Source organism: Falco rusticolus, chromosome 7 (assembly GCF_015220075.1).
Source record: "Falco rusticolus isolate bFalRus1 chromosome 7, bFalRus1.pri, whole genome shotgun sequence".
Classification (NCBI taxonomy): Eukaryota; Metazoa; Chordata; class Aves; order Falconiformes; family Falconidae; genus Falco; species Falco rusticolus.
In genome coordinates this window covers 6,853,499-6,879,131 of record NC_051193.1, presented here as the reverse complement: position 1 = coordinate 6,879,131, position 25,633 = coordinate 6,853,499, and the positions used below count along the sequence as shown (strand labels likewise).

The window sequence follows — 25,633 nt, the reverse complement described above, 5'->3', positions numbered from 1 at the left end:
TCCTTGGCTGCAATTAAGTAAATCTTGTGTCCTACAGCAGTGAGATAATATCTCCACAGAAATGCTTTTTAAAAGTTTCCTGTTTCTATTGTGCTCTCAATCCCCATGGGATAATATTCTCATTCACTGAGTCCTGGGCCCTTAAAAAAAAAAAAAAAAAATAATTAAAACAGGTGTGAGTCAATGGGATTCCCCAACTTTTGTTTGGTTTTTGCTTAAGGAGCTTTGCAACACACCCAGTTTATTTGAGCAGTCTGGGGAGATGCCGGTGTTGCAATTTTGATGCACGCAGTTGGGTGAGCCTGGAGACGTGAGAGTCTGGCGAGGGAAAATGTGGATTCTCAGGATGCATATCAGACTTTTATTCCATACTTTGTCTACATTGGCAAAGGTTTTCCCTCTCTGTCCCATCACGCTGTTCGTGTTCTGGCTCTTGCTGAGGAAGCGCTGTCTCACGACGAGCGTGCCGGTGCTTCACGCGTGTGGATTCAGCCCCAGCCCCGCTCTGATTCAGTGTGTCCTCAGCAAACGGCTTCACATGCCTCAGTTTCCCCACCTGTAATGAACACCAACCAAAACCTAATGTTGCGTTTCCTAAATCTTTTTAACCTGCTTTTGTCAGCTATCCAGCTTGGGAGCCCTAGCTCACCCTTCAGGAGGCGTTTTGAGCTTCTCCAGTGAAAGCTGCTGGACAAGTTAAACCTTCATGCCACTGTCTGCTCGCCACTGATGTCTGGTTCTCCAGTTGAACCAAATCCACAACTGAGTGGTTTGACTCTGTCTCCTTGATCTGCTGGAGACACAGCTCTGAAGTGCATTTTGGAAGGAGACCACTGTGTTTCTAAGGGCATTCTTGGTCTGCTGCTCCCTCCTAGGGAACAGCAGAAGGAGGAGAAAATGGTCCATAAAATTTCCATTACTCTGCAAAGCAGAAACATCTGTTGGAGACTGCAAGTGAGGTTGGAAGTGGTATTTACCAGCAAGAAGCTGGCATCTAGTCTGTTCAGACCCTCTGCAAAATAACTCTTGCTTCCTCCCATGGAAAATAACGTGGAAGAATCTCTGAGTCAGGATCTGCCCCAGGCAGCAAACTCTGCACTTAGCCAGCCTGTGGTGCGTGCACGTACGTACGCCGTGCGTATGCCTGTGCTCTGGACGAGGTGCATCGCATGGAATCGCAGTTCAGCAACGAACTGTTTCTAATAAGTCTTAAAGTCAGCTGTTCTGCATCACGCATTTTGGGTTTAGAAACTCAGCTCTTTAAAGCGGAGTTTCAGAAAAAAAGCTGGAGAAGGGTGGTTTGGGGTTTTGGTGGGGTTTTTTCAAGGAGGGAAATGGAAGAAGTGGCAGAGTTCCCAAGATATCCAGAGACCTATGGTCCCTTCTTTCCCAGGAAAATCATGTGTTAGGGAAAGGGGAATGGCCTGCTTTCTAAACCAGTGCCTTGGGTCTATGTGAAGCTTGCTTACTCCACATGTAACCCGTGCCTGCCTCTTTCATGGTAATTTTGGTGCTTGGACAGGCACCTTCTCTGTGATTGCAGAGCTGCCCCATGAGAAGCTGCTAGCAGGAGTTAGAGGCCTTCAGTGCAGCCAGTTCCCTTCTCCTGTTATTCCAGAGGATGGAAACCTCCTGCTGCCCCAGCTGCTATGAGCTCCCTAGCATTGGACTGGGTCCTGTCACATCAACCCTGAAATATGGAGAAGTGAATTCCACCTGGATTAGTCAAATGTCCGCCTACATTTTAAAGGAATGAGAGGTATGTGTCTGCCTGAGGTGGATACCCGTTTCTGCTCGGTTTGGTCCTTCACCAGACCCTAGGCAGGACCAGGTGTGCTCCGGGTGCCAACCAGAGCAGGTTCTCCCAGGAACGGGGCGCAGAATTCAGAGGCTGGAAGCTGCTGCGGACAACCTCCTCCCCGTAGCATCATCTCCTGCAAGGTGGGGGTTTTGCATCCCTAATTGAGGGCAAATTCATCATATAAACTATGGCAGGAAGGCAGTGAACGTCTTTGGCTTTTGTTGCAGGATGCTTTGCCAGCTGCTTCTTCCAGTCTGTTTTATTGTGGAGCATCTCATTAAAAAGCAAGGGGATTTAAATGGTGGTTTGAAAACCAAAGAGGCGAGAAAGGCTCTTCTGTGTCGTTGTGGTGCAGTACTTCATAGTCACAAGGCACTTCATTTGTTCAAACCCTTGCCTTGCTCCAAAAGATCCAATGAGTAAATGAGCCGGTGCATGCTGAGCAGAGGCGGGTCCTAGGCTGTGAGATGGGCTGCTTTTTGGAGTTAAATTAACTGTGAGCTCTGTGGTTGTACTGAGCCAGCTACCTGTAATACTGGGTGATTTAACAGGTTGTTTCCTTGGCTTTGTAAATGATTTTGAGACCTGATTCTGTGCGTGCTACTGCTTCCCACGCCATGCAGTGCTGTCTGAAGAGTGGTCTTGAGTTGCCCACCCCAGCACAGGAGGGCACAGGGATGCTGAAGGTGCCAGGGAATGAGCCCACATCTATGACAAGATCTTGATCCCCCACATCTGGGGCTGGTGCAATGCTTTTCATCTGATTTTCTCCCTTCCACCTGTGCTGCGCAGCTGGAGAGTGGCTCGAGGGTGTGGTGGGTGAGGGGGTTATGTGCATCTCTCTCAGGCATCCAGACCAAGTGCTGTCAGATGCAACATCCCAGGCTAAACAGTTAGTTTGACTATATATGGCATCTCTTTCTGTCCTTTTGCCAGGTTTTCTTCTGAGAATAATGTATGTACGTTGCAATGTTAGCTAACGATGCCAAGGACTGCTGGAGGAACTCTTGCAAATGACCTGGGTTTTTTTGTGAGATAATCTGTGGGTTATTAAAAAGACATATATTTAAAAATCCTAAAGTCAACAGATTTGCATGAAAAATTGTCTGCCTTGTCTGGCTTACTTGACACTTTGGCTGTCTCAGAACAGATGGGACAGTCTCCAGCTGTGGGAAAGGAAATACATTTAATGTTCATATTGTGGTCATTGAAATGTGAGGGGCACCAACAGGCTCATAAGGAACCATTGAGAAAATCCCCAAAGCCTATCAAAGCCTAGGTTGCATAATTTTGACATAACAGTGCTGCTCAGAGTAGCTGTGCTAAATCTAATAGCTGTCTAGGCTGTTCTGTCCTGTCATGAAAGATTAGATTTGATTAAGACCAGTATGTTTCAAGAAATCATTTGTCCCTGCAGATCCACGCAGGATGTTCTTGTGGGCTTAAAGAACCTCTGAGGAAGCAGAGAGCTGGCCATTTCTGGAGGGGAAAAAGACCTGAGAGACATAGGCTGGATTGAAAAAAGACCCTCAACCATCCCTAACTTTCGTTAATGTTCCTGGTAAAGGAGATTTCCTCCCCTGGTAGGATCAATACTTATTGCCCTGGTAGGCAGAGGCTGCGTTGGGTAGCTTTGGCCATGTGCTGCTTCCTTGAAAGAGTAGAACTGACCCCAAAATAATTCCTTCTGTGCAAGCAAGCCTAGAGGGGAATTAAAAACTGGCAACAGCTTCATCTGTGCCACTCCTCTTGGGGCAGTTTTGGCAGTGACAGGGACAGCCAGGACTACAGAGTCCCTTATTGCCATGTGTTGGAGCGCTCCTGGAGCTCTGTGAGCTCCGTGCCGAGGGCTGAGCTGGCCCCGCAGTGCGGAGGGCAGCTGCCCTGCTGCAGCCTTCTTCCAGCCGAGTACGGGCCCCTGCAGTATTTCATCGCTTCCCTCTTCTTAGGATTTTTTTTTTCTTCTTTTTGCTTAGAGATGAGCCTGGATTTACCCTTTCCTGACTCTGGATAAAATTGATCTATGGACCATCTTAGCTGCGTGTAGCAGGCAGAACAAAAGCTCTGACCTGAAAATCTTGAGCGTTCAGATCCACCTCCAAACTCCACAGCTTGAGCCCATCTCCACTTTTAATTATACCAGACCATTCCCATGTGTCTTCGTAAAGAACGCATCCCCTTGTATCTGTATCTGCTTTAAAATTATATCAATTGCTGTTTTTCTAAATCCCTCTATCAAAGAAATCCTCTCCCCTCCCTACTAAATCTCTTGCACTTGGAACTTCAGGGAACAGAGCAGATGCAGTTTGATGCCCTCATCCAAACTAATGATTTGTTTCTGGCCGAGAACATGTTACCATCAAGGGGTTTTAATATTCTGCAGAATTTAGTGGAGGCCAATAGAGTAGGAAGGGGTTAGATGCTATGCCTTTGCCAAGATGTTTATGCAGCAGGAATGTTATTTATGTAAATCTGGAAGCACTCTTGAAGCGATAGCCTTGCTCTTGCATCTCAGACTTTTTTCATTAAGTCGTTGATCTTCCTTCAAAAAAAAAAAACAACTTTTTTTTTTTAAATAAAAAATCCCTCTGAAAATCTAAAACTCGAGCATGAAAAGTGCTTGGGAAAAAATATTTACTGCACAACTGCTCCAAACTACCCACATTATACAGACCACGGCAATTTCTTGAAGAATGCTGGGGTAACAACTGCCTGATTCAGGGTTTCACACATCCTCTCCCCCTCTTCTCCAGCTGCCCCCTTTCTCCTTGTAAATGAAGTTATTGCATGCTCCGGCATCTGACTGTCCTCTTTAGGGTAAGACTGTTTCACCTAAACAGGCCATGCACAGACACTAAATTAAAAAGTAAAGCTTGGAGGAAGTCCTGATGGCCAAAGTGTCTGCCCTAGGGACAAGCACCGCTCCTCACCCTCGGGCTGTTCCTGTCCCAGTGGTGCAAAGCCCTGCGGAGACTGTGTTTCTGGCATGAAGCAACGAAACTCTGGCAAAATTCAGCTTGTGTTCCTGAGGTTTTTTTGGAAGGATTTGCTCTCCTTGTAAAGTTTTTAACATGTTTTGTAAATTCCCTCCCTGTAAATAGCATAATAAATAAGTGCCGCTCGCAACTCTCTGTCTGTTAAAACCCAACACCTAATGAAACAGTCTGGCAGGATGGACTGAAGGGCACAAGGTGGACATCTAAGATGTTTTTTTTTTGTTGTAGGGGAAATCAGGTGCAAGCCCAAATGTCAGAGGAGGGCCACGCTGGCCATGGTGTGGCCCACTGGGTGCTCACTGCATATATCCTATATATCCGTGTGACATGCAGCTTGTGGGGTGACAATAGCAGTGCAAAGTCGTGAATGAGGGGCTGGCAAGTGGAGAGATCCCGGGTGAATGTATTGCTCAGAGGCCAGGGTGTGAAGGGAGTTTCACAAATTCAGCATTACCTGCCTTCCCTGGAGGGACACGGGTAACAAACCTGCAGGGGCACTTCTCCAGAGCCCTTTTACCTGCCCTGAAGAGCTTTAAAAATATCTCCAAAAGGGTTGACAGCAATTCTGGATCACTGTCTGGGTACACCGTGAAAAATCACCAAAGCTGGTGATGCTGTGACCTGCTCGCTTCGCCCTCAGGTGCCCAATGAAGCTCCTACTGCAGACGCTCCCTGGGCAGGATTATTCTGCACACCATGGAAATCAAGAGCTGTGGTGAAGTGGCTGCTGTGTTTCAGGTATTTGAATGTGATGATTCCCACATAGAAACACACGTCCAAAATCATTAACTTGTGTTGTGCAGCCCATGTCGTCGCTGGAGCAGCTAGGGCACTGCTGATGCTGCGTATTAATATAATACATGCAGTGAAACAGCAAGTTTGGTAAGCAACACGCTCCTGCAAACCAGTAACATGAACCAGTCGTGACTGGAATGAGCAAAGGCTGAAACACCCTGGGAAATAACACTGATCAATAACGTTGCCAACTGCTAGGGTGAATGGGGAGTTCAGCCCATACAACTGATTCCTAGTTTAATGCCATACTCTTTCCTTGGCGTGTAACTCCTGTGACTTGGTGCAGATAATTGACCTCACTTATCTTTTGGGGATTTGCATTATCTGTGCTAGCAGCAGGATTTGACCGTATCTGATCCTCTCAGAACCCCAGCCAATCCAGTGGCAAAATATAAACATCTGCCTGGAAACTAATTTTGAAGGGCATATATGGTAATGATGCTGATTCAAAGACAGAAGACATGCACCTACAGATAGCACGGCTGGCATCCCAGGCCAGTGCCTTCTGCCTGTTGCTCGTGGATTCTTCCAAGTATAGCACATTTATGTAACTCACAGTATCAGCAAAGGTAGTGAAACGGACGGTGACACCAAGGCAAATATTAATGCTTTGTAACAGGGCGACCCAGGCACGTTCTGAGTGGTGAGAGAAAAGGAATGAAGCTGTCTTACAGTCAGCACCTGGCCACAGGGAGGCCACCATCATCCCAGTTTGTCCAAAGCTGAAAAGGAACAGGGCAACATCCTGAAATCCCTCCTTAATTAACCCTCTATGTTTTTGCATCCCAAGGATGGAAGCTGGCAGATTACACCAGATGTGCATCTGCCTTTAGGCTCCAGCCGGAGAGCTAAAATTAGCTTTTAGAAAAGAATGTGAAAAGCAACCAAGATGCATTTTTTTTTTATTGCACATTTTTGTTTGTCATGTATTTTGTTGGTGTGTTGTTTTTTCTTCTAATAGTAGGTATGTGACTAATTATCTACATTTTCTCTGAGCAGTTGTTACTGAGGTTTATTAACATCTGGAGTTTGACCTGGACCATCAGTGTGTGGCACTGGTAGCAAACAGGATTATGATGTGGCAAAGGGACATTCTTATGTGCATAAAGAATTCTTGGACTCCTTCCTGCTAGGGATGCTTGGATCCCTCAGAGATGGGTGTGGGGTTTATGAGGAGGGGGAGGAGGGGTTACTTGCTGGTTTTTGAATCTTGATGGGTAACACCCTACCCGTGGGGCAAATAGCAGGCAAATCAGAACCAGGAAGTGATGTGGCACATGCACAGGAAAAATGATGGGTGGGGAATGTTAACCAAACTCGAAAGGAACTTGGGATAGGTGCCAGGCCATGTTCTGGTTCAAGCCTTTTGCTTGGCTCCTAGTTTGTCTCAAGTCGGTGGCCCACTCAGTAAACCCCATACCTCTGAGAAGACTGATGCAGCAAGAGGCAGGAAGTCTCTTGTTTTTGTTTTTAGACATAATTTGGACCAGGATGTGATGGGGATTGTCCCTTAGATGATTGCTTACTCATGGCTGTTGTATTGCTCAGCACCCTTCCTACTCTCTATCGTGCAGTTCATCTTGAAAGCAGCTAACGCTGTCAGCATGGTGCTGATGGGATGGGAAAGGTTTCTAACGGATGCTTGGTTTGGTCAGTACAGTCTAACAGCAAGGGGTGACTCCAGGAGCCAGTGCTCAGCCAGCAGCTCTAACACTTCATGAGTTTTAAGGCAAATCTAGGAGTGGCTAGGCTTGGAAAATCACTGAGGTCACCAGCTGTCCTCCATGGTCATTAAACTTCATGGATAGTGGGTTCCTCTTAGAGCTTGATGTGCAATTTTCACTCCAGTATGGCTCCTTGTCTTCATAGCAGGGTGTTCTTTAGATACCTAATAGTGTCAGTCTTCTGTGCTAGTCTGGCCGCGAGCTGATGAAGATCCAAGTTTAGGGGGACAGTAGATCTTGAATGTATTTATACCTCCTTGGATGTATTTATGCCTCTGCCTATGAGCCCCGAAACCAATCGGTGCCGGATCAGAGCTTTTCCAGCTTCTTCATATGAGAAGGCCAGTTAGCCCTGCCATCGCCCTGGAATGATCAGGCCATAGCAGTGGTCAAGCCCTGCATCCTCTCCCAAGATGCTGGGCTTCAGGAGGTAGGAGGGCCTGTAAGAGGTGGAGGACAAGGATTCCCGCATTTCACGTGAGATCCTGTCCCACCGCAACAGCTGTACTGACCTACGACATCATGCGAGAGGTGCAAAGTGACCATAGTATGAGACAGGGTTTATCTTTTGAAGGTAATTATTCAGAGGAACCAAAGACTGTGGATTAAAGAATGTCCTTCAAGAAACGCTGAGTATCTGAGCCCAGGGAGTTGTTGGGTACATATGATCTGATGAAATAATTAGGAAAATATGCCTGGTTTCCTTCAATGAAACGTGCAAGCTATCTCTAAATGTTCATTCGTTGTGTAGAGATTTTACTGCATGGATCCTAATTTTTCACAGCTGTAAACAGAAGACAAAGGGTGGTGGAAAAAAAAACCCCAGTCTTAAGTAGGAAGGAAGAGGTGTGTGATCAGAAAACCTTTGGCAAGTTAAGAGGATTAAGAAAGGCCCCAATGTTCTGATTTTAAGTTTTCTGAGTTGGACTAACATCATGGATTAGATTTGGGTGGTTAAGAGGAAGAAAATACCTCATTAAAAAGAAGCAATTGGGTTTAAAGTTGTTGCAAGACAATGGCTGAAACAGCTCAACTGGAATGGTCTCGCTTGCTTGATTCTGGGGTTTTGTGTGTGTTTTAAAGCCCTCCCCCACCTCCTCACTGCCAATCTCAAAGCCTACAGGATTTGCTTTAAAATATATCGCCTTTTTTCCCCCTCTCCTCTCTTGGCATTGCTGTATTTGGGCTGTGTCGTGCTCGACGGTGAAGCTGGGCTGATGGCAGGAGCAAGGAAACCTTTCCTCTGGGGGCTGTGAATGCTGAAAAGTGGTGCTGAAAAAAATAAGAGACCGGTCTTATTTTTATCCAATTATTTCAAGTCCACCTCTTCCTTTATAAAAGCAGTGTTGGATTTTTGCACCCTTAGTCTTTGCGAGGTGGTAAACTGGTGGTAATTAAGCAGATGACCGTTGCGGTGAGATTAAATTCTGCAGCTGAGAAGGGGGCTCGGGGCTGAACTCTGGTGGCCAGCAAAATTGTGGGAAGAGCGGAGGGGATCCATGTTTTAGAGAAAGAATAGAATAAATACTGACCTGAAAGAGCAGAGGCAAGCAAAGTCAGCATGGCAAGAAGGCAGCCAGGAGGTTGTAGGGTGGTAAACAGCAAAGCGCACAAAAAAAAAAAAAAAACAAAAAACCCACCAAAAAAACCCAAACCACACAACTTAAGCTGTGTCTGTGACCCCCTTTCCTGAGAGACCACCTGAGAACCGTTTAGTGCTGGCTGAAGGCTCACGTGGCAGGGCTACCCACGATTTAAAACTCTCTGGTGGCTCGTTGGCAAGTTTCGATTTGTTCTTGGAAGCCACCAGGAGAAGAGCTGAGAGTGCCGCGGCTTGGGCAGGTGCAAGTCCCGTCAGTGTCCTCCCACGTGGAGCTCAGGCCAAGAGGGTGTCAGGAGGTACCGTGACCCTCCTCGAGAAGCTGGTTTGGGTTTGAGAGGGGCTCGGGCTCTTCCCAACGGCAGCATGTGCTGGCAGCAGCCAACCTCCGCCGACAGGCCGGGACCCTGCTCACTTGGACCACCGCGCCGTTACCTCGACCTTCTCTTGGCCTGCCCTCCAACCAGGCAGGCCTTCTTCATTTTCATGCTGAAAGCAGAGCGGTTCCTCTGAGAACAGCTCTCGCAGTTGTAACATCTTGCCAATGGAAAAAGTGACACTAAAAATAAACTTGTTTCGGAAAGAAGCAAAGGCAGCTTCCAAAAATCCCAAACTAAAAAGAAAAAGGAAAAAAAAAAAAAAACCACCAAAAAAACCCCCGCCACCACCCCAGTCTAGACAGCTGCACTAGGTGGAGGCAATAACAACCAAAAGGAATAAATTAAACTGTGGTTAAGGGGAGAATTTGTCTCCCCTGATTGCAAGACAAAAGAAACCCAATTCCTTGTTTGTAGAAAGAGATGTTTGGGAATTTCTCAGGCCAGCTGAGGGCCTATTAGAGTGATGTGAACTGGAAATGGAGTTAGAGGGCTTTGGCTGGTTGCATGACCCAACTCCGGACCACACACAATACGCGAGGCTTTGACAAGGCGGCGAGTAGTGGTAGGTGGCAAAACCATCTGTTATTCCACTGAAGAAGAAAATGGATTTCTGCTGCGTGGCCTCGGCACCATCCGTGGCGGCGACGGGAGGAGAACGAGTCCCTCTCCTGCCACATGTCTGCCTCTGGTTCTCAGAACTGCCCAGCAGCTACAGCTGTGTTGGTCATTAACGGAGACGAGTTGTGACCGTGGTTTTAAAATCCACAAAGTGGTGGATTTCCCCGTTTTGTCCTTCCAGTTGCAAACAAACTGAAGTGGGTCCTGCCCGTGCTCTGGGTGGGTTTTGCTGCTTTTAGCTTCGTGTTATTCCTGGGTGTTGTGGCTGTGCAGTTCACAAAGGGGTTTGTGCTTTTTCGGTGTCCCAAGGCTTACACGTATGTGTGTGTGCCACACAAACGTCGACTTGTGTGCCAGCTATTTGATTCAGTGTGGGCAGGATTTCATCCTGTGTCAGTGCTCACAGAGACTTCAAGGGGAAAACTTTACCATGTTTGTTTATTTTTTAACTTCTAAGGGAACAACTGAAAACTCATCTGAAGAAATAGCCGTGGTCATGTTCTCAGTCGCCTTTGTCCTCTTAATGAAATCTGTCATTGGTCTGCGTATTATCTGTCTTGTGAAAATGAAATATCTTTTCAAGAATGGACATTTAAAACATAGGAAGGAAATTAAATGTTTCTGGTTTGGGAACCGTACCTGGAGCCTGCCTGCACATCAGTTCCCATCCTGTGGCACAGGGAGCAGAGGGAGGACCTGTGGGGTATCACACGTCGTGTTTTCTGTCCTGGAAATCGGCGGCTGATGGACACAAATGAGGCCAGCTTGCCCACGTGCCATCATTAAGGGTCACTTGATATTTGATAAAAGCCTCAGTGTCCAGACCGAATTCCAGCTTGCTTATTGAGATTTTTCCTACATGAAACTCATCCCGTGATTTCAGCTGAAACCCAGATTTTTCTTTGCCTTCCCTGCAGCCGTGCACTGCAGAGGGGCTGCGTTTCGGGGGCAAACACAACATGGGTGGGTTTGCTACAACCGGTTGGTAAAGTAGCTCAAGTACACTGACATCCAGCTTGGAAAAAAGGGTTTGCAGCTGGCTTATTTATTCGCTGCTCGCAAGTTTCCTTTTTCTAGTTTAATTATTGTTTTAAAATTGGATTGTTACTATTTTTTTAAGGTAGTAGCTAGCTGTTTGCAGCCAGACACACAGAGCTGATGAAATCCCAATACCTTAGCTCAGCGGGGTTTTGATTCAATATCAAACCTGGCTCAGAATATGTGGAGTGTTGTGGTATTTTTGAAGCCCCAGTGAGGGCACTGCTGGCACAACAGGCGATGGCGGAGGCTAAACTTGGAGTTTTGTGCTCAGAGAGGTCCAGTGAAGTGTCCCCGTCCGTGGGCTCGCCTCCCGCTCGCGGTCTGCGGCGGGCTGGGTTTGTTTGCTTGGGATGTGGTAATGCCGCGTAAACGGTTTGGGTTGGGTTTGGCTTGTCGTCTTCCTGTGTCAGGCAGGTTGCACTGAGCCGTGCTGGGGGCTTAGCCAGCTTTTCAAAGGGAAGGAGCCCGGCACGAGCGCACCGGCTGTGTCAGTCCGTGTTCTTTATCTCCAGTGATGGTCTGCAAAACATGGGCTAGGGAGAGGCGAGAGGCGGGTGCTAGCTTCCAACCGAGGGACCAGCTGAGCTGTTGATGCACCCTGTTGTGCAATGCCAGGGAGCGGGCGGGGAGGGAGGTGGCGTGGGTGCTCCAGGAAAAGAAGCTTTACTTAGAATTTGCTCCTACATTGGCACAAAGCGACCCGAGATGCACAGCCACGCAAAATCCCTGCCTTGACAAGTGCTACTGCCGATAGGAAAACTTTAAGTATTTATGTTTGCCTAGAAGAAGGCACGCTGCTGAGCAGCAGATACGCTAAATAGTCAGCTCATTATTTCCAGGTGAGCTTAAGGGGGAAGCCATGAAGATCACTGCAATAATAAATCCACCCTGCGCAAACAGAAGATGAACAGGATGCTGGGAGCCGTGCAGTTTTTCCCAGCTGCTCTGCAAACATTAAACACCCCTGTGAGGTGTGGGAGCTGGACTCTGCCACAGCCGGGCTTACTGTACACACCGCAGAGCCCGGCACGGCCCAAGCAAGGCAGTGGGCAGATAATCATCAAGGTGTTGCTGTATGAACGGTTGATAAAAGGCATCGTGCTATTTCTCTCCCACCTGACCTGCTTCCTCCTCCCCAGCCCCTTTTGATGTTTGCTTTCATGGTGATTTCTTACAATGTGAAATTCATCCTGGTTTTAATGGTTTGGGGATGATGTGTTTTTTTCAGATGAACAGAACAAGGATGTAGAGCTCTGAAAGATGCCTCTGCTCTTTATCAGCGATTTCTTTCAAGTACTAAATGCTTTTTCTTTCCCTTTTTGTTCTGTAAAGGTGGATTCTTTCCCTGAGCTGTTTACTAATTAAAATTTAGTTGGTAAAGAATAAGCATATTGTCCCTGCCACGGTTTGATCTATTGTTATTAGGGCTCTGTGTTGTTACAGATGAGATCAAAGAATTTAATTTATGATGGGTGGATAGGTCAAGTTCAGTCGTCTGAAGCGAGTGCTGGGTAGAAAGCACAGTCAGACAATAACGTCTTAAGCAGTAGCCCGGATAATAAGCTCTTTCTTATAATGCAGCCCCACTTTCTCCATATTTTTTTTTTTTTTTTTTTTACTCAAAATCAAGGTGTCCTTTGGATATAAATATTTGAGGACAGTCGGATGCAGTCTGTTAAACCCTCTCTGCCTTTATTTGGTACAATATCCACAGGAGATAATACAACACCAGAGGACTCAGAGGCTTAAGATAGAGGAAAAATCACGGGACCATGGTGGCGTGTTTCAGCCAGCCCAGTTCACAGGTTTGTGTCATGTCTGCATGTAGGCTGCAACTTCCTATGATATTTTTAACATTATTTTAAAATACTCCTTGAGCTTGCAGCAAGAATCTCTAATTAAGATCTAAAGCTGATGCTGCAAAGTCTTAGTCACACCCTAATAACAAAAGGGGAAGGGGGCGGGGGGAACCAATTTATTGGGTCTGCTTATAGTCTCTGGCTGCAATATTTTTCTTGAACTCTGCTCAAAGAGGAATGGGTTGGATTATTTCCATTTCATCTTTATTTATTACACATCAGCATGCAGCACTGTTATGAAACCAAGCAAGACACCCACCTCTCCCCTATGCCTATGGAAACCATGAGGACTGGCTTGACATGCAAGATGAGTAACCTGGGAGCAGTTTCTGGACTCTATTATTAGTATGTGTCTATGAATGCATGGTTAATATAGCTGGATACGTGGTTTGTGCTTCCCTTGTATTCTGCCCAGCTGGAGCCTGGAAGTTGTCTTGGGTGGGAACCACATCTCCTGGCGCCTGTTTGGAGGGCGCTGGGCACACCAAGGGCTGGTGGAAGAGGCAGGGTAGCTCAGGGCTGGCGCTCTGCTCGTAATCAGGCAAAAGGAACTTTTCTCTCAGCTCCGTCACTGAGCTTTGCCTCTCCGTGTGTTTTTCTGTCCTAGCAAGGGCTGTGGTTGCTTTGGGCCAGGTAAACTCATCATAGGACAGCTAAGCTGTAGCCTGGGTGAAAGGGGCAAAATATCACTGCATTAAAAAAACAAACAAAAAAATCCCTTTCCATGGACTGCTTCACGGAGAAGGTAACCGCGTTAGCTCTGTGGATGGGTCTCTGTGGGCAAGTAGTCCCCAAGCCCCTATGTGACAGCTCAGTTTGCTGGCCCAGAGGGTCCATGTCTTCCTGGCTCGTGAAGCTTTGGTTTTGATCGACACTCTCATCTAAAGACCTGGGAGCCCTCTCCCGCTCTGGGCTTCTGCTCCATGTCCCTCTCTGTCTTGGCTGGCTATTTTTTGTCTAGTTGGGTGGTAGTTTCAGCTTGTCGTGCTGATGGCTCCACCTCCTCTCTGTCTGCTCCTGCTCCCAAGCTGCAGCCTCCACTCCGCAGCTGCGCATGGCACTATGGCCATGACCGGGGAACTGATTTGGGATTTAAAAACTAAAACCATGGAAGTTACTCATAAATTGGGATGTTTATGTGGAGTTATTTTGAAGCCAGAGCAGTTCCTCAGGCTGGTTCTGAGTGTGGCCATGCACAGGGCTGTGCTGGGGGGGCAGAGGGATGCTGTGCACTGGGAGAGGAGGGGATGCTTGGGGAGGGGATGCCCCGTGCCCGCATCTCAGGGGGGTTCCCACCCATGACGTGACCTCGGGAGACTGGCTGCAAACCACGTGTGGTACAGAAACAGCTTTCTCTGGTGGCCGTGTCGGAGGACTCGCAGGATTGGCAGCAGTATTTCAGCTGTGTCAACACAAGCACAGTATTTTCAGTTCCTGATAACATCCTCAGTTCCTGATTCACCCTTTCTAGGGACTTTTTTTTTTTTTTTTTTTTAAAACATTGGGAGGTCAAACTCTGTAAGGTGTAACTGCAGCTGGTACAAACCCGTGCTGCTGCTTTCGTTTAGGAAATGCTTGGTCAGGGCTGTTCTCCAGTTGCTTTCTATTTTCTCGTTCATCCGTACCTGCAGACTGATAATCCACAGCCGTAACAGCGCAACATGGGAACAGATGATGCTCTTAGGGCACTTTTTTAACCCAACGCGAAGCTGTGAGTATGCGATACCTCGGCATGTCCTTGTAAATCTTGCAACCCGGGAGTTAGATCCAAGAAGCTCATACACTCCGGATAAGCCTCAGGGATGCTCACACACGTTGTGTTGCTCATCCAAGCCCAAGCCCCAAAACTTTTAAAATTTTCTCATTACAGCTCTGTCTGCCAGTCAGCTTGGAAGCTTTAAAAGGGGAACTGGTGGGTGGTACAGTGTCTGTCTTAGTGTCTTCATTGCATTTACTGTCTCTTCATTTTCTGGAATAAAAGCTTAAGATTTTATTTCTCATGACTTTACAATGTATCATCTTGGAAATCAATCTTCCCCTTTAGTTTACTTAATAATACTGTCAAAAGTCATCAGCTAGAAAGCATTCGGTGGCGATTACAAGAAATCTTTTCAAACCCCACTCCCCTCTATGATGAGAGAGACAGACACAAAGAAAATCTTTTACAACTTATTTTTTCTGTCTTAGTAAAATAAAAGCAGCCCCCTGAGAGGCATTAGTAACTGTTGAGAACCAATATTTAGAAGTAGTAATTTATCTTTGTGTTTATAGAAACCACAATTAAATATTTTTAAAATCTCCAGAAAATTATAATTAGGGATCTGTAGCCAAATTTTTGGGGAGGGAGGAGAAAAAAAATATGTAAAAAGGCTTTTAACGTCTAGGGATTTGTGTTGTTTGTTTCTGTTGACTAATATATACAGTAAACTGCCTGAGTCCTGAAGTGACTCATGGGCTGTGCAGATGGTGAGCTTTCCTCCGGGCTCGCTGAGTTAATTGAGTAGGAAGAGATGCTGCGTAACCGCCTCCTCCGGTCCCATGTCCTTGTCCCCTGCTGCAAAACAAGAGGGTGTGTGAAAACCCCTCCTGGAGACCCAGCTGCAGGAATATTGGGTTTTCCAGGCAATTACATTGTTGGGAAGCTTGTGCTCTGACCCGATGTGAATGAAACGAGATTAGTTGGGGTCTTCTGGAGGCTGCCAAGGTGAAAGCCAAGTGGAGGATGCAGGCGCGTGGGAGCAGAGCAGCTCCTGGAGGGCAGCGTGGCTTCCTTAGCGTTGAGTTTCTGAGGGCTGGTTCCTACCTGGGAGGGGTCTTGATGCGAGCAGTGCTCTGTCTTCCTTTCTCACTGCCGTAGCTAAGCGTTTGCCGCTTTCATGAAGATTTTGAGGGGAAAAAAGTAAAAATAATAAAAAAAAAGAAACCCAGACACACCACCACCCCACCCCCCCAAAAAAAAAAACTAACCAAGAAAACTACCCATGCACAAAAAAACCCCAAACCCAACCTACAACCAAAACCCCCTTACCCTGGGTGACCCCCTTTGTTGCCTGCCCCTGCTGCTCTCGCTGTTGTGCGTGGACCATGTCCAGGGAAGGGCAACGGAGCTGGGAAGGGGCTGGAGCACGAGGCTGATGGGAAGCAGCTGGGGGCACCAGGGGGGTTTAGGAGGCTCCAGGGAGACCTTCTCGCTCCCTACAACTACCCGAAAGGAGGGTGTAGGCAGGTGGGGGTCGATCTCTTCTCCCAGGTAACAGGCGACAGGAGACGATACTGCCACAAGGGGAGGTTTAGACTGGATATTAGGAAAAACTTTTTCGCCAGAAGGGTGGTCAAGCACTGGAACAGGCTGCCCAGGGACGTGGTGGAGTCGTCATCCCTGGGGGCATTTAAGAGACACGTAGAAGTGGCATTTGGGGACATGGTTTAGTGGTGGGCTTGGCAGTGCTGGGTTAAACAGTTGGACTTGATGATCTTAAAGGTCGTTTCCAACCTAAATGACTCTGTGATTCTTGTGCGCAAGAGAAGGGGAGCTGTGCTTTGTCTCGGTAATGAACTCTGACTGTCCAGGAAAGCATTTATTTTTGCAAAATTAAAAAAAGGGTGGGGGAGAGGGGGAGTCAATGGGTCTGTTTATAGCTATATAAAAAAGGCAGAAAAGTTAATGCTAGCATATGTTGCTTCATGTTCCCAGAGCAAAAACATTTGCAGGATAGTAGTCCAGAGCGCAGGTGGTAAGCGATCAGTACCTTTATTTATTTATTTTTAAGGGATGGCAGGACAGCTCACGCAAGGGAGGAGGTGAATGTATACAGCCCCTATCGACACATTATATTAATGCGTGGATACTGTAGGCATTGCATTACATAGACTTTATGGGTCTGTACCCAAGTACGAGGAGCTCTAAAGCTAAATCATCCATTTAGCAAGTCTAAGTTCTCCTCTGCTTGTCCTTCTACCTGCTACGGGCATCAACAGGCTGGGCTGGGGAGTGTGCCCACCCAGCCCCCCGTGCAGAGGTCCTCCCAGGAGCCTGGGACAGGGTTTCTCCATCTGCCCTCCCCCTACCACAAGGTTTTGTTCAGCAAAAGGTGTGTCCCCCCAGCGTGGTGGCTTGGTGCTAAAGGAATGTGAGAACAGGGGGTGCAGTGGGGCAGTCGGTGGAGGACTGTGCGGGGGCCCCTCTCTGAGTCACGGTCACGGCCGTGTCTGCGTGGCCGTGGAGGGTGGGTGCTGTGATGGGCAGGGCAACAAATGGGCAGTAGCCCTTGGGACTGCTGGGTTTGGTTTAGGAGATCCTGGCTAAATGGCACAAATACACCACTTCTGTGTCACAGCTCCTGGTCTATAAAATGCTGAAAATACTTTCTTTTTTCCCCTTGTTGATGCAGGTTTTCGGGGCGAGGGACTGACACCTGGCACGAGCTTTTAAACCGTGTAGCCCAAAAGGTACAGGCTCTAGTAGGTCACTAACCACGTGCTACCATGATGATGGCACCCAGACATGACACCTCTCTTTACAGATCTGCACAGACTGGATATTTTTCTTCAGGGATGCACATTCCTAGAGATAAATCTCTTTCCTTAATCTCAAATATTTGGTTGGTGATTACTTGTGTATCTTGCAGATTTCACTGGAAGTGTCCTTTGGTGGTTTTGTGACAGAAGATGAACTTTTTATCTTTTCTGTTGCTGTAAGTGATCAAATAGAGACAAAACCCCATTTCCTGCCTTGCTGTGTCTTCTGAGGGGGAGGTGGGGGGCTGCTGGTGAGAGATCATCCCCCTTCAGAGGACGGTGACCTGGACTGTGAGGCCACCATCCAAACACAGGTAACTGGCCAGATAACTGGCAAGGCTCCAGGACCTCATATATCCTCCCTGCCTTCAGGATCCAGGTGTTGCAAGTTACAGAGCTGATTCTCCTGACATCAAGTAGGGTTTCCTCAATTTGTCAGACCAACAGAAGGGTTGACCACAAAGATCCAGGGCTTGGAGGTGTTGTGATGATTTGATTTGCAGGGCATGTAGCACTGATGTTATCTTCCATGGTGAGGGAAGGTCCTAAGTGCTTGTTGTATCAGGCCCATAGTTTGCTTTCCCATTCAGACCAGGGCCAGGTACTCCAGTATAAGTTGGGAACTTTGGAACTGGGACTCATAGGCTCTCTGCTTCCCATCCCCCCCATAAGACTGTCCAGGAGATGGTCTGGTGTGACAGCAGGCAGGACTCAGATTGGTGTGACAGGCTGGGCTCTGCTGGGACCCTGCCTGTTTTCCCTGGGACTGTTGTCCATATTGACATTTTCATGGAGCACTTTGATCACTGACAAATTGTTTTCTGCCAGAAATGTTCCACCAGAGAGTTTGCAAACCGACCTTAAGAGTAGGTTAACTAATAATTAATGATGCTTTTTCTACATGCATTCCCACAGGACCCATTGCTGGTGGCTTGATTGAAAACATGAATGAGTTAAGCTTTACTCCATCTCTGCAAGTCAGAGAAATATGTCATTATTTTTTTTCGATAACACAAGCAGTCGTTCAGCGTGCTAGACTGGATGCAGCACAGCGCGAGTCAGGAGTTTTGCTGATTTTCCCGTTAACAGAGCTGAACCTTATCCCGGTGTAAATAGCAGGACCCTCCTGTGCCAGGTACGAGGTCAGCCCCCATCCACCCCACGTCATGTCGCACCCGTGAAGAGGCCACCTGAAGACCAGCTGAGCCAGTCTGTCTTGGACTGGGTGTAGTAAAGAGGGTTGGGGAAAACCACGCCAAAATTTGAAGGCTTTCCTGATGTCTTTATTAGCAATATCTGTTTTAAAATCGAGTGAGCTCTGGCTGGGGTCTCTATCTGTTCCAGCTGTAGCGTTATGGCACGAGGACAGAGGCACTCTCCTGAGTGTGAAATACTGCGAGGAGTGAGTTCATTTTGAACGCGAGGGTGGCCTGGCAGCGGGCAATACCATGGAGAGAAGCAGTTAGACCAGGAAGGAGTCTGAGCATTTCAAGTTCTCTGGTTTTGAGAGCATTTCCTAGGTTTTTTAATTCATCGGTTTGCTTGTTTTTGTAACGGGAACGATGGCTTGCGCTGGCGGAGGGCGCTGGGGGAAGATCAGTCATTGCTGTTGTTGAGGCTTCACCGATAACCTCTGCCTGGGGCTGGATGAAGCTGCAAACGCTGAACGCTGCCTGGTCTTCTGCGATGGGAAAGCGCTTTTTTTTTCCCTCTCTGGTTTATGTATTTTCTTAATGCGTGTTGATGCTGTGTGTTATTAAAATCGATTACCTCCTTCACTTATTTCCTTTCTTCTGGACTCAATTACTTTCCATCTCTCTTTTTTCTTTTTTGCAAAGTGGGTTGAAGCTGATACGGAAGAAATAATATCCAATCTCTATTTCTTAAGGTACAGGACCAGTCCGTCAGGCTGTTGGCACAAAACAACAATTGTTTTATTGTTGGGGTAAGTAAATAAGAACAAGAAGTCTTAAGTATTGGCATATGTTGATACTTGGCCAAAAAGGTCTCTAAACAATACATTTTCTATTCATTCCAGAAACCTCATACTCCGTTATTTTTCATTTAATGCTGTTGGCAAATACCCATGTCACCATCTAATTTTGACTGTAGTTCAACTTTTTTAGTGCAAAGCTAATCCTCATTATAGTTGTAAACATGTGTTTCATTTGGCCTCGTGCTCATGTGCTAAAGTGACAAAAGCAATCTAGGGTTTCTATCAGAAATGGAGATGTATAGGTAAGCATTTTGTTCGGTCTACTTCATCTTTTATACAGTGAAAATCAGCCCAGTTGCTTAATAGGGAAGAATGTTTTTATAAGCCTCTCTGTGCTCTCGTGCTTGGCCTGTTTCCTGCTCTGCATCTTTTTTTGGAAAGATGGGACACACCAAGGAGGAAAAGAACAAGTGAAACTGTGAACGATCATGAGAGCCATTAGGGTCTTGTGTGGCGGCTCTGTGTGTGTCTTCTACATCTTCATGTGCTCTTCAGGCACCAACTATTTTTTTTTACTTTTTATTTCAATATGCCTCAGTTTTCATGGAGATTTAAAAGTTCAGTCCTTAATGAGGCTTTACTCAAAGTGAATCTTCTTTAAAATGAGACTTCATGTAAGGGATCACAAAGCAGCATCCCTGAAGTTACAATTCACTTTCAGGCAATTTTATTTTGCACGGTTTATAGTTTTTAAAGGCAAAATTCAGCCTGACTTCCCTGCCTCTAGTGGAGCAAGTGACAAACTGTTTATCAAAATAATCAGATTCCCAGAAGCCTGGCGGTGACTACACCTGAGGTTTAAGTGTTGTCGGCAGTCACCAAACTCCTTAAACGCAGCACCGCAAAAAAAACCCCAAAGCCCTGAGCCTTCCGAGGACAACAAGGCACCGCTTCTCTGAGTCAAGTGGGACCGGACCTGGTGACTATGGTTTCTTTCATAAGGACAGGATAGAATACAATAGCACAGAATAAGATCTTTCCAGTTGGAAGGGGCCCCCAACAATCATCTAATCCAACTGCATCAATGTCCAACAACAAAAATTATCCCATTGCAGTGAAGCTCCTGACTGAAGTATAGATTCCTGTTGGCTCTTTTCTAATTACTGCTAAGTTACGATGTCACCTAGGAATAGGTCAGAGGGAGAAGGCTGGAGGCACATGGTGAAGGAGGAGCTTTGGTCCTGGCTATGGTCTGCAGTGTGATGGGGGTCAGCACTGGTGGTTGCAAACTATTGCCGTCCTGCAGTGGGGATGGTGAAATAGGAAGTCTCCTGAGAAATTCCCCAGCAGACACAGTCCATCTGCTTGGACTGGGGTGGGTACCACAACTTCAGCAGCTGGCAACTTGGTCAAGTTTGCCTGTGCCAAAAGAAAAACAGTTTGCCGCAAAACATTCCTCTATGTTCAAATACACGCTTTGGCCACAAACATTTCTCTGTGTTTGCATATACCACTGAGTCGCAAATTGTCTTCTTGTATTTAAATAGGTCCCAAATTCAATCCATACATTTCCAGCCATTATCACCCCATTATCCTTTCTCTTTCTTGCTATTTTTCTCACCAAGCAGTGGTAAACCCCAGGCCCTTTCTCAAACATGTGGTTGATATAAGAGGAAAGTTCTTTTCAAATATTAGAATGGTTTTAAATATTGTTTTATAGCAATTGTGGTCATCTGCAAGAAATCAGTTTTCAAAGAAGTGTTTGATGGACTGACAACCACTTGAGCCTGGGATGAGATTCAATGGTCCAGTACAAACTGGGTTAGGACTCACTGTTCCGGAGAGCACCGGAGTTTAGATGAGACTGATGGAGCTGAATTTTGAAACTACCCATTTGCCTTTTGAAATTTGTTGGGATCCAGGCTGGCAACAGCAAAATAACGTTTTACACCATGAAGTGGTCACCCTAATTTGACAACGATGGAAAACTGCGGCTGTCCAATAGCTGTTGGAGCGCCTGAAGCATCCGTCCTACGGCACTTGTCACCACGTTTAGCACAACCGTGTTGGTAACCAGGGCAAAGAACTGGACGAGTCTTGTGGTGACCGAGGCTGGAGGAGACCTGGTTTGTGTCAGGTAGGCTTGGAGGTGCAGCACACGGAGATTTCACCCTGATGGTGCCGTGGGAGAAGTTCAGGGCTCTGACATCTCTGATGTCTGCAGCAGACACGTGACCGTGAAATCGGATCCTAGAGGAAAAAAATCTCTTTTCTGCCTTTTAGCAGTTCCCTAGAACCCTCATCATTTAGGTGAGGGGTTTTGGGGGACATCGCTCTTGAGCCTAGGTGCCTGCTCTGTGAGGATCAGAGCTAGCTGAGACCTTAAGAGTACGGAGGAAGGTGGCATGCTGTGCACAGAGGGCAGCGGTAAGGAGAAATGAGAAATGTGTCGGACAAGTCACCCCATCTTTCACTGGCCCAAGGGACAAATGCAGTCATGACCTCCCATCCTCTCGATTAAAGCTCTGCAGTTTTTACTGCTTCCACCCAGTATATCTATTTTTGTTATATAGCTTCCCCTAACAACATTTATCACCCTCCAATGCACGCAGGTTTGTTTCCTACATGCTTCAATTTATGCTTTTTGCCATTAACTGCATGTTGTTTTGTCTGTCGATTTAGAGGACTTTCAATGTGAAGTTTCAGTGTGTTAATATGGAAGAAACTCAAAAAAACCTCTTTCTTGGCTAGAATTCATCGGGTTCTCAGCAGAATGGTTGTGTTTCGAGTTGCTATATTCACTGTGCTGCATGGCTGATGTACCCACAGGATGAGCTACCTGCTGAATTTTCCATCGTTTATATGGGTTTTACTGGACACCCAGGTTCAGAAGCAGCAATGACTTGGGGTTGCTTTGGTTTTTCTAGTTTTCTTTTTTATTTGTTTGGGTGCTGGAAAGGAGCAGTCAAGGCTTTAGTGATCAGGAGCCGACACTGGCGCTGCTTTAAAAATCATTCATGCTTTTCAGGTGCCCAGCTTCCAAACTACTTAGGGCACAAGGGGAAATGTAAACATTGTTCTGTTATTCAACCTACTACACAAGAGCATTGAGCCTGACAAGGCTGCAGGTACCCCCGTGTCCCGTCCTTACCTAGATCAGACGCTGATATCCCTCCCCAGTGACACACAATCTGGCAGGCTGCTTTTCACTGTAACAATTGGCCACTGTAAATGTTGGTTATGCTTCTTCATGCCTGCCCTGCCAGAGCTACTTCCAGGAGCTTTTCGCTGCATTTCTCAGGATTCAAGCTTGTAGCAGATCTTTCTTAAATGCCGTTTGAGGGCATGTTGCATTTAATTGATCTGTATAAGGAGGGAGGTGATTTTAGATATTCTTGTGAACCTCATATCAAAAGGCTATCCAGACTTTTTTTTTTTTTTTTTTTGCTCTCTAAGATAGATATACGTGGTATTAAAAATTGTGAGACTTCGTGGTAGAGCAAAGGTCATGATGGATGAAGCTGTTTGTAGAGCCCAAAGCTGGCTGCAGAGCGTGAGATGGATTTCAGGTTGTGCTGTTAATAGGCTTTATGCTGGACACGGAGCAGGTAACGGGGCTAACGAAGCTGAAAGTGCTTGTCGCAGAAACGAACACAGGGAGGGCCTCAGCAGGAGAGAGCGGTGATGAGCTCAAAGGTCGTTATCGAGAGCAAAACTTGGTGTCTTTGCTGGTGCACTGGTCTTGGAGGGAAAGCAGAGGAGGAGCCATCCCCTCTGGCCCGCCACTGGTACACCCTGCTCTGCCTTTGATGAACATGTTCCATATTTATACCCAGGCCAGCAGAGATTGCAGGGCCAGGTCTGGCAAATACTAACGGTCTGACTTTGCAACAGCGTAAGAGCTTTCAAAATGCTAATTTAAAGTATAAGACATATATAAGAATTATAAGCAGTAATAAATGTGTTCCAACCCAGGCAGGAGAGAATTACTTCTTCTGATCAGCTGGCAGAGCTGGATTTAGAACAGGACTCTGGGCTTTGGTGTAGTTTGAATTAAGCTGGATTTCTGCATTTTATTATTTTTATAGTCTCTTCCCGTCCGACAGAGATCTCTATTTCTTTGCTAACGTAAAGCGTATGACTCTGTGTTGCGTACACTGTGCATAGCTCAGGCAAGAAGGCGGCAGCAGCCCACTCCTCTGCCAGGGAATCATTGTGCGTGATGGTTCAAGGCTCCCCAGGCTGGTGGATGCTCCCAGGATGGTCCTCCCCAGCATGCCGGCATCCGAGGGGAGACAGCCTCTTCCCAAAAACCTACCCTCTCTTGCTGTGCTGAGAGACCTTCTCTGCTGGCCCTGGAAGCAGTAGGGAAGTGCTCCCATCTAGAGCAGTTTGCTTCTCTTTGCTTACCTTTGGCCTCTGGGTCAGGAAACCTTAATAATTTCCTTTTTATTAATTTAATCCATAGTTCCTAGTAATTACCATAAATTAAGCCTGCTGGGGGGGAAAACACAGCCAATAAAGTACAGAAACTGCTAGCTTTATTTGGGTAACGTCAGTACCTGGAGGATTGTTTCCTGTAGGTCAGTCCCTTGGTTGCTGTGATTAACTTCGGATCAGACCAGACCGAAAGGCAGAGAGTTTCCCATCCACCTTTTAAACGAGGCTCAGCCGTGCCAGGAATTCTGCTAATGCACAGGGTCCTATTAAACGCTTAACCTTGGTGTGAAGTGAACTTATTCCTGCCCCCGTGCAGGTACCGAATGTTTCCTGAGGACTGTTTCTGTCTGGTTGGAGTGGACTCGTCTGGAGGCACCGGTTTGTTCTTCTCGATGGCGTTCACCCCGGTGAGCTGACAGCAGCGGGCACGGTTCTCCTTTTAACCCCCTGGAGCTCAGCATATGGATGCAAATCGTGCGTTATCTCCCGAGAACAACAAAAAATAATAACCTGGATATGCAGCGGGAAAATATATAGCGGTGTTTTGCAAAGACCCTTCTTTGGTCCTCCTTAGCAGCACCTTTGGAAATGGGGCACTTGGAGCGTGATGAAGAAAGTGGGAATTATAACAAGCCCTTGGGATGAGAGGCTGACTCCGGGAGCCCGCGGAGGCCCCACTAGTAAAGGGTTGCTGGTTTCCTTTTCTAACTGGGCTGAAGCCAGGCATTCCTGAGTGGCACCGGTCCTCCCAGCGCTGGAAAGGAAACGTTCCCGTTTGTTAGCTGTGGAAGTGCACGCCTAAGCCAAAGGTTACCAGGCTGAGGTGATATTTTTGCATTCCTACAATGTCTTAGCTTTTTTAAATTAAATTCTTGCAACATGAGGATTTAATCCCTTCTGGTATATACGGCGTGTGTGTGTGTATGTGTATGCATGCATATATATATATAATTTTTTTTTCCTACAAGAATTTCATCAGGCAAGTTATTTGTGTTTTTGAAAATTGGCTCAGATACAGGGTCAGTAACTTTCCACCCAGAGCCCATGGAAAGGTTTGGGGTTTGAGGCTGAATAGAGGGTCAAGTTTTAGGGCTGTGCTTGAATCGAAACTGGATCTGGGGTTGAGAGCCACGAGCGATGAAATCTGTTGAATTGTTCTTGATTTTTATTTTTTTTTTATTAAAAATAATGGAAATAAGCAGTTTTCCTGTGCCCAAGTCTTCTAAAAGCAGAGTTCTACCACATCGAAAATGGTACAAGGAAAATTAGTGGTTTCCAATATGGAATTGAGTTTGAAACCCAATCCCAGAAGGGTAAGTTTGGAGTCATAGACTGAAAATTAAGCTCCAGCAAAACAAAAAGCATTTTGATTACAGTACTGTGATGGGAGGCGGGGGGAAGAACACAAACTGTACCCTCTTCCTGCTGGTGCGGAGTTAGAAATTGCTTCGGACCAGCTGGATGCCCCCGCCGGGGCTGTGGGGTGGTGGCTGCAGGCGAAGCCTCTGTGTCCTGGGCTCCAGCCGCAGGCATTCCAGCCCGGGGGGCTTACATGAACTCCAAGCTTTGGCTTCAGAGCACAGGCTTTTTCTGTGGTTGCCTTGAGCTTGCACGCTCTCTGTCCTGCTTCTGTCGCCGGGAGATGAAGGTAGCGTTTCTGTCTTGGTAGGGGAGAAAAGAAAAAGAAGTTAATAACTCCAGCTGTGATCGAGTGTATTTTCCCTTCTGCTGAGCTGCCTTGGCAGTCTTCAGATGATCAGGCTGTTCTAAACCCATCTGCACCAATGCCCTAGGGAAAATACCTGCAGCCTGTTCCTGTTAAGCCAAGGATCCCGCAGCTCTGGCCGTGCAAAGGGGACAGCACTGCAGCTGGATCCACACCGTAGCATAAACATGAACCAGACCCACAGCACCGGGAAATAAGT

At 46.8% G+C, this 25,633-nt stretch overlaps 1 long non-coding RNA gene across 4 annotated transcripts; it reads left to right on the top strand.

Moving 5' to 3' along the window:
- The first annotated feature begins 14,306 nt into the window (after nt 1-14,306).
- LOC119151752 lies at nt 14,307-24,837 on the top strand. 4 transcript variants are annotated; one of them, XR_005105535.1, is made up of 5 exons: nt 14,307-14,525; nt 17,206-17,275; nt 17,443-17,508; nt 19,221-19,277; nt 20,989-24,837. It is a non-coding gene; the product is annotated as an uncharacterized LOC119151752 (long non-coding RNA). The 4 variants fall into 4 exon arrangements; XR_005105536.1 differs by lacking the exons at nt 19,221-19,277; nt 20,989-24,837 and adding an exon at nt 18,422-19,114; XR_005105534.1 differs by lacking the exons at nt 19,221-19,277; nt 20,989-24,837 and adding an exon at nt 18,248-19,114.
- The last annotated feature ends 796 nt before the right edge of the window (nt 24,838-25,633 follow it).